The sequence below is a fragment of the Rattus norvegicus genome, chromosome 1, assembly GCF_021556685.1.
Source record: "Rattus norvegicus strain SHRSP/BbbUtx chromosome 1, alternate assembly SHRSP_T2T, whole genome shotgun sequence".
Lineage (NCBI taxonomy): Eukaryota > Metazoa > Chordata > Mammalia > Rodentia > Muridae > Rattus > Rattus norvegicus.
The window spans coordinates 220,890,994-220,899,557 of NC_141534.1; positions in this window are offsets into that span (position 1 = coordinate 220,890,994).

Sequence of the window (8,564 nt, forward strand, 5' to 3'; positions counted from 1 at the left end):
TATTTTTGTTTCTCCATCTATGTTGATTGAGAGTTTTGCTGGGTATAGTAGCCTGGGCTGGCATTTGTGTTCTCTTAGAGTCTGCATGGCCTCTGACCAGACTCTTCTGGCTTTTAGTGTCTTTGTTGAGAAGTCTGGTGTAATCCGAATAGGTCTGCCTTTATATGTTACTTGGCCTTTTTCCCTTGCAGCTTTTAATATTCTTTCTTTGTTTTGTGCATTTGGTGTTTTGATTATTATGTGACTCTATTTGGTGTTCTATAGGTTTCTTGTACATTTATGACCATCTCTTTTCTTAAGTTGGGGAAGTTTTCTTTTGATTTTGGTGAAGAAGTTTTTGGGTCCTTCGAACTGGGAATCTTCGCTCCTTTACTCCTATTATTCTTAAATTTATTTTTTCATTGTGTCCTGGATTTCCTGGATGTTTTGGGTTAGGAGTATTTTATGTTTTGACCTTTTTATTTTCTTTGACTGTTGTGTCAATATCTTCTAAGGTATGTTTTACACCTGAGATTCTCTCTTCTATCTCTTGTATTCTGTTGTTAATGCTTACATCTTTAACTACTGACATCTTTCCACTTCAAGGGTTGCCTTCCTTTCTGTTTTCTTTATTGTTTTTACTTCCAATTTTAGGTCTTGGACCATTTTATTCAATTCCTTCACCTGTTTGATTTTATTTTCCTGTATTTCTTTAAGGGATTTATTTGTTTCTTCTTTAAGGTCTTCTACCTTTTAACCTGTTTCCCTGAATTTCTTTTAGTGAGTTATTTATATCCTCTTTAAAGGACTCTATTATCTTCATGAGATAGGATTTTAGGTTAGCTTCCTGATTTTCAGGTGTGTTGGTGTATCCAGGGCTTCTGTGGTAGGAGAACTTGGTTTTGATGATGCCAAAGTATATTGGTTTCTGTTGCTTATGGTCTTGCACTTGCCTCTCGCCATCTGGTTATCCTTGTTGTTAGCTGGTCTGTGTCTCTCTGTCTGGTGCCTGCCTCTTGTGTCCCTGGGTTGCTGCAGGTCTCCTGGTAGGCCTGTGGCTTTGGCTGTAGCAGAACTCCTGTGAGTCCTTTAGACTCTAGAGCCTTCAGAGGGACATGTATGTCCATGATCTGTGGCCCTGGTTGCAGTGACTCTTTTGAGAGACCTTCAGACTGTCATGTCTTCAGAGGAGCAGACAAGTTGGGGATCTGCCCTGGCAGAAGGCACCATCCAAAGGGGAAGTAGGATTCAGAGGACAGGGGGAGGAGAAGGTGATGGGTCCAGAGTCTGCTGGGCTCCTTGGAATTCCCAGTGGCTATTTGCAAGAGTCCCTTACCAGTTACCCTGCATGCAGCTGGCCTCCTAGGATGCCCTTAAACTGTAGTGTCTTCAGAGAAGCAGACAAGCTGGTGATCTGGCCTGGCAGAAGGCACCAACCAGAAGGGGCACAATTGCTTTATAAAATGTTTTACTAGCTATCTTGCTGAATATCCAATAGCTTTATTAGTTTTCATTTAGTAATTTTAGAAATTTACCATATAAGTTTTATTCAAGTTTAAATAATAGTAATTCTAAGCACTTCAATTTTTTTTCTTAATGTTTGAAGAATAGTATCATGGATCTCCCCATTCATACACTGATTTTAATTTTAATAAAAGGCATCTACTATTTCCCTTTAATTATTTAGTTATAACCAATGGTTTCAGATCAAGACATATACCAACACAGCATGTCGCCATTCTTCATCTCGGTCTATATGAAGATTAATTTAGAATAATAGTGAGAGTTTAATTAGCATTGTAAATAAGAATATCTAGTTACATTCAATTTTTCCTTAATTTCTTTTAGAAAGTTTTATTTTATTATTTTTCTTTGCATGTTGGTGTGTGTCTGTGTATATTTACATGCATGCCTATAGAAGGCAGAAGAAGGCAGATATGGGTCTACTGACAAACTTACTTGAAGCTGAATTCTGACCCTCTGCAAGAGCAGTGCACAATCTCAACTACTGAGCTGACCTCTCAATAATAGCCTTCATTTTATAAATTTCAATTAGAGTGTCATATTACAAATATTTGTATGTTTAGAGTGCCCACTTTCTATGACTAATAGCTGTGACAATTAATTTATAAAGAGGGAAGTTTCACAGTCATTCATGTCCTCTAACTCTTTCATTTTATGCTGTTCTCTGTTTCATGGTGACTCTTGGGAGAAGAGAGTGTGATACAGATATCCGATTTAGTGCTTGGAGGCCTTCAATTCCTTATCATTTGCATTCTGATCAGCTGTGGGTCTGTATGTTAACCACTATGTAGGGCAAAAGGAAGCTTCTTTAGTAAGGGTTTAGAGATGAAACTTTTTTCATTGATGTGTCAAAACTACAGATATAAAAACAAGAAGACAAAGGAGGATGGATAAAGAAGAGGCAATGGGTCTGGGAGAAGTGGGTCCAGGGGTAAATATGATCAAAATACACTATGTGAAACTCTGAAAGAGCTAACAAAATGAAAAATAAAGTTTTGTGGGTTTATTGTTATCATTGCTTGTTTGTTTTCATTTTTAAACTCACAGTTTGAGAGGCATCAGTTCTTTGTGAAATGAATCCTGTTGGGAATGGGGAGGTCTGTACTCTCTGACTATGCACCATGGTGGAAGACCATGGTGAAACAAACTGTTGACCTCATGGTTGGGAGGACAGAGAGGAGGAGAATGCTAGTTGCTGCTCTTCATTTAAAGGACAAGTTACCAGTAAGTCTCAGGTGTTCTCACTAAATTCATTTCCTTAAGATTTCACACCTACCCAACAGTACCATAGTGGGAACTAGGACAGGGTCAACTCCAAATCCAGGGCAATTTATAGGAAAATTTCACATCTTCCTGATTTACTTTCATTAGGAGGATGGATGGTTTTATTTTCTGTCATTTTTTAGGAGAAATAATGAATTTATTCACATGAATTACTTTTATCAGCTACTGAGAGATATGCTGAAGATTATAGTGACCAAGCTGTTTAATGTAATTCATTTGAGTATTAGGATATCATTTTTAAACCTTCCAAAAATCAAGCTTAACATACAGGTGGCCAGGTCTGTCCAGCTCTGTTGTACAAGCTTTGAAGTTTACATTAAATTTGAAGCTTACTTCTTTTGCCAAGAAATCATCTGAAGAACTCAACCTGGGAAGAAACAGAATCCCATTTTTGGCAAGTGATTTGAGATGAGACTAAAGACAGAAACACATTAGGAGGCTGTAGAAAGAAGCATGAGAGAAATATGTTTTTGGAAGAAAAGCTTCCAGTGTTAGAGGCATATCGAGAATGTGGATGAACTGTGTAACTGATTTACATTCCTTTTCAGGTCCAAATGTTTCAGGATGAAACATTGCCAGCCCTTTTCCCCACTGCTCTCAGATCTTCAACACTGCCCTCAGCTTGAAGGTTTTCATTTGCCTTCCTTGACTGTAGTAGATACATACTGAGATCAGATACATGTTCCATGAGTATATTGATTGCAATGGCCAGTGTTTCTTGTATTCATGGATTTATGATAAAATTGTTTCTGATGCACATCAGCTCCAACAACATTCTTGAATAGCAGAATCATTTTTGAGAAGCTAGAAGTAGCAGACATAGTGATGGTCTTTTATTTAGATGTCCTTTTTGCATCTCCCTATCACTACTCCTCTGAATAAGAATAAAGAAGAAGTTCGGAGCCATAGAATGCTTTCTTTAGAAACCATTGTATCTGCTGCTGTATCACTTTTTACTAATCTCAAAACATGTACTAGCAGATACAGTGATTCTTCGAAACTTAAAAGCAGAGGTTAACATTGGAGTAAACAATACACTGATATTTAACTTTTATTATTAGTTAAAACAGAAAGAGGCAAATAACACATCATTTGATGCACAATGGAAAGGAATTTGAAGTTGAACATTATACATTTGTTCTTAACTTTGAAGATTTCAAGGACTCTAGATATACACACTAATGCCAGGCTTTAAAAAATTTAAATTAATCATTGCATCCATTTGCATTATAAATGATATCATTCCCTTTCCTAGTTTCCCCTCCACAACCCCTCCCATCCCATACCCCCTCTGACCACTTCCCTTTTCTACTATGAGGGTGCTCCTTCACCCACTCACCTACTGCTGCCTTACTGCTCTAGCATCCCACTACCCTGGGTCATCAAGCTTCCACACGACCAAGGGCCTCCCCTCCTATTGATGCCAGATAAGGCCATCCTCTGCTACATATGTAGCTGGAGCCATGGGTCCCTCCATGTATACTCTTTGGTTGGTGCTTTAGTCTGGGAGCTCTGGGTGGTGTGGTTAGTTGATATTGTTTTTCCTTTGGGATTGCAATCCCCTTCACCTCTTTCAGTCCTTCCCCTAGCTTTCCATTGGGGACCTTAGGATCAGTCTGATGGTTGGCTGTGAGTATCTGCATCAGTATTGGTCAAGTGCTGGTAGAACCTCTTAGGGGACAACCATACCAGGCTCCTGTCAGCAAGTACTCTTGGCATAAGCAATAGTGTAGGGAGTTGGTGTCTGCAGATAGGATAGCTCTTTTTTTTTTTTTTTGCCTTGTCTTTTCTTTAGACAGGAACAATTCTGGGTTAAAAATTTTGAGATTGGTATGTAGTCCCATATTCATCTGGGGGATGTGCCTATCTATTGGAGGTGGTCTTTACAGGGTCTATCTCCCATTTGAAGGGAGTCTCTCTCTTCCCTGGTATCCGGGACCTTATAGTGGCTACCCTCAGGTCACCACCCACGACTGCTACATATTCAACTTCCTGAACCTAAATGTGCTTTACTATAAGACAGTTGAACATTGCTACATTTAAAGTTTACCCAAACCTCACCCTTCTCTAAATCATAACATAAGCTAATTTCTTCATTTGAATAGATACCTCTCCAGTCTTTGCTTAGGCAGGAGACCAGCTAGGATATATGGGTGGGGAAATGGAAGCTTATCTGTATGGTTCAGGATCTGCAGATCTGATAAAGGTGGGTGGAAAGGTGGGGGAGAATGGAGGTCTCCCTGGACAGCAGGCTGCTGAGGGAAGCTTTCAATGCCCCAGAGAACTCAGTGAGCAAGAAGATGGGTTGGGGAAGGAAAGCTAACCTGTAATGTTTGGCTCCTCAGATCTGATGAAGATGGGTGGAGAAGCCAGGGAAGAATGGAGGTCCAGAGAGCACAGCTGGCTGCCAGGGTAGTTTGGTGTTTCCCAGAAGACTCAGCAAGCAGGGAAAATGGGGTGGGGGTGGGGGTTGTCAGTAACTTTGAGGTAGAAAATTTTAGGGAACAGGTTAAAGTTCAGAAAGGCATATTCTTAATAGTCGAGGAAGGGATTTATTTATTTATTTATTTATTTATTTATTTATTTATTTAGATTGGGGAACAGGCACAATAACAGTTCCCCTAGCACATGCTGTTGTGAATCTTTTACTGAAGCAAGGATGGTGATCAAGGTGATGATTAATTTCTTGTATCCATTTGTGGCCCTCAACTTCCTGATATGACTTAATAAAAAATTGATAGAAGGCAGATATGCACCCTGAAGATTTAAAGTAGAAATAATAGTGATTTTTTTATGTAAAAGTTTAGGTTTGTGGTTCTTTTAAGATTTTTTATTGGATTTTTGAAATTTATATTTCAAATGTTATCACCTTTTCCAGTCTCCGTCCATAAACCCTCTATTACATACCCCCCTCAACTCATATGAGGGTGCTCCCCCACCCATCCATCCACCCCTTCCCCCTTCTCCACTCTGACATTCCCCTACACTGAGGGGTCTAGCCTTGGCAAGACCAAGGGCTTCTCCTCCCATTGGTGCCCAACAAGGACATCCTCTGCTACATAGGTAGCTGGAGCCATGGGTCAGTCCATGTGTACTCTTTGGGTGGGAGCTCTGGTTGGTTGGTGTTGTTCTTATGGGGTTGCAAGCTCCTTCAGCTCCTTCAACCCTTTCTCTAACTGCTCCAATGGGAGCCCTGTTCTCAGACCAGTGGTTGACTGTGATCATCCAACTCTGTATTTGTCAGGTTCTGGCAGAGCCTCTTAGATGCTATATCAGGCTCCTGTCAGCATATGAGATCACTTTTGAAGATGAATAATAAAATAATTGATCCTTACTTTGTACCTGCAAGTTGCCAACTGCCAATAAGAGAAAGTGGCTGAGAAAATGATCTTGCTTGCTTACACTTTGTTAATGTACAGTACATTGCTTAGTTATGAAATATGTGGGTTCTTGGGAATAATTTGTTTTTTTTTCATTTATAACAATTAAGATATTCATATGAAGGTATTGGGAAACACGTTTTTTTCTTTCATGTACTCATTTAATAGAAAAAAATAGAATGTAACCACATTGTAATTTTTTACAGCTTAAAAGGCTTTGCTGGAATATATAAGCTATGGAAGAAAAAATAAAGTTGTTGGAGCTTGCTTGTTGAAGATTTTTTCCGTTCAGCTATTGTGCTCTGAAAATTGAATTTCTAGACTTAAAATTTGATCTTCTAGACTGAATCTGATTATAGCTCCTGAAATGAGAGACAGAATGGTTCACTACCATTGCCAAAATGGCTTCCTATGCTCATATCCTAGGAGTCTCATAGAATATGTAAGGGCAAAGATGCCACAGGTTTTACAATAGAATTCCATTTTCCAGATGAGTAAAGTGGTATGTCTACTGTTGTACTCAGAGTCATTGTACTCAGAGTCATTGCCATCTCATTTCTTTTTTTATTGGATATTTTATTTACATTTCAAATGTCATTTCCTTTCCCAGTTTCGCAGACATAAGCCCCCTATCACATCCCCCTCCCCTTCCTCTATAAAGGTGCTTATTTCTATCTTTCCTTCTTACATTTCCCATTTCCATTCTGTAATCAACTGGAATATCTTTGAAAAATTGGAAAGATCAGTACGACGTCAGAGACTGACAACGTGTTCATTTGATCTGAGCTTTCAAGTAGGAGGGGGAAAGGTCATTTATCCATAAAATTTTATGAGTTTTCTTTAGAACTTATCTGGTAAGTAAATTGCAAGCACTGAGTGATAGAGGAACAGTGCAAGTTGATGCAGTTGTCAAAAGAACTTGTTTTACTGTGGCCCATATATATACAGCCACCAAACTAGATAAGATGGATGAAGCAAAGAAGTGCAGGCTGACAGGAACTGCATGTAGATCTCTCCTGAGAGACACACCCAGAATATGGCAAATACATAGGTGAATGCCAGCAGCAAACCATTGAACTGAGAACAGGACCCCCCGTTGAAGGAATCAGAGAAAGGATTGAAAGAGCTTAAAGGGGCTTGAGACCCCATATGAACAACAATGCCAACCAACCAGAGCTTCCAGTGACTAAGCCACTACCCAAAGACTATACATGGACTGACCCTGGGCTCCAAACTCATAGGTAGCAATGAACAGCCTAGTAAGAGCACTAGTGGAAGGAGAAGCCCTTGGTCCTGCTAAGACTTAACCCCCAGTGAACGGGATTGTTGTGGGGAGGGCAGTAATGGGGAGAGGATGGGGAGGGGAGCACGCATAGAGAAGGGGAGGGGAAGGGGTTAGGGGGATGTTGACCTGGAAACCGGGAAAGGGAATAACATTTGAAATGTAAATAAGAAATACCCAATTTAATAAAGATGAAAAAAAAAAAAAAGAACTTGTTTCACACTGCAAAAGGTCTTGAGATCAGGTCCTACTCTGCTATTTTGGTAGAGATTGTAGATGGGCAAGGGAGCTTTGTTGCCTGGAATTTTTTTGAGCTTCAGTGAAACAATTTTATAAAACAAAAGAAGGTTGCTGTATTTATTTATTGTTGGAGGGTAAGATGTAGAAATGAGGGTAAATTCATACTCAGGTATATGAAATTGGCAGAAATCCTATACAGAAAGTATTAATGTCAGTTTACACTTTTAATCACTTATTTTCATCAAGATTCAGGAGCAGATCTAATTTTCAAGTTACCCAAAGATAGGAGGCACAACACGTGGACTCTCTGGACAAGGTAAATGAGATCAATCCCCTCTCTGATAAAACAAACAAGACAAATCAGAACAAAAACGGAGGAAGTGCACGTTCACATGAAGAGCAAAACCAAAGCTTACAAATGAGAATACTTGTAATAAACAAAAACTCAGGTTAGGATTCACTTAAATGTCATTAGAGTGAACAGAGTTTTTGAGACTTTTCACTTTAACTAAGAGTAAAGGAGGAAGAAATTGTCTCCCTTGACCATTGTGTCTCAGTCCTGTGTGAGAAGTGGAATCCCCCAAGAAAATTTCAAATAGGCTGATAAATGGGATCCATCCCCAGATACACTGTATCATCTGCTAGTCTACTGACAACACAACGAGAAGTAAGTGGTGGAGAGATAGGAATGAAAGAGAAGCTGAGCAGTTTATGTACTCTGAAAAGAGGGGGGATTGGAGACACGAACAACTCGAGGATCAGTTTGTGGTGGTTGGCCTGAAGTACCACCTGATGCCATTGTGATGTCTGAGCCTGGCTGGGTCTATGGCCCTAACACAGCAGGAGTCTGGGTCAATGTCCTCGGTTTGTGTTAC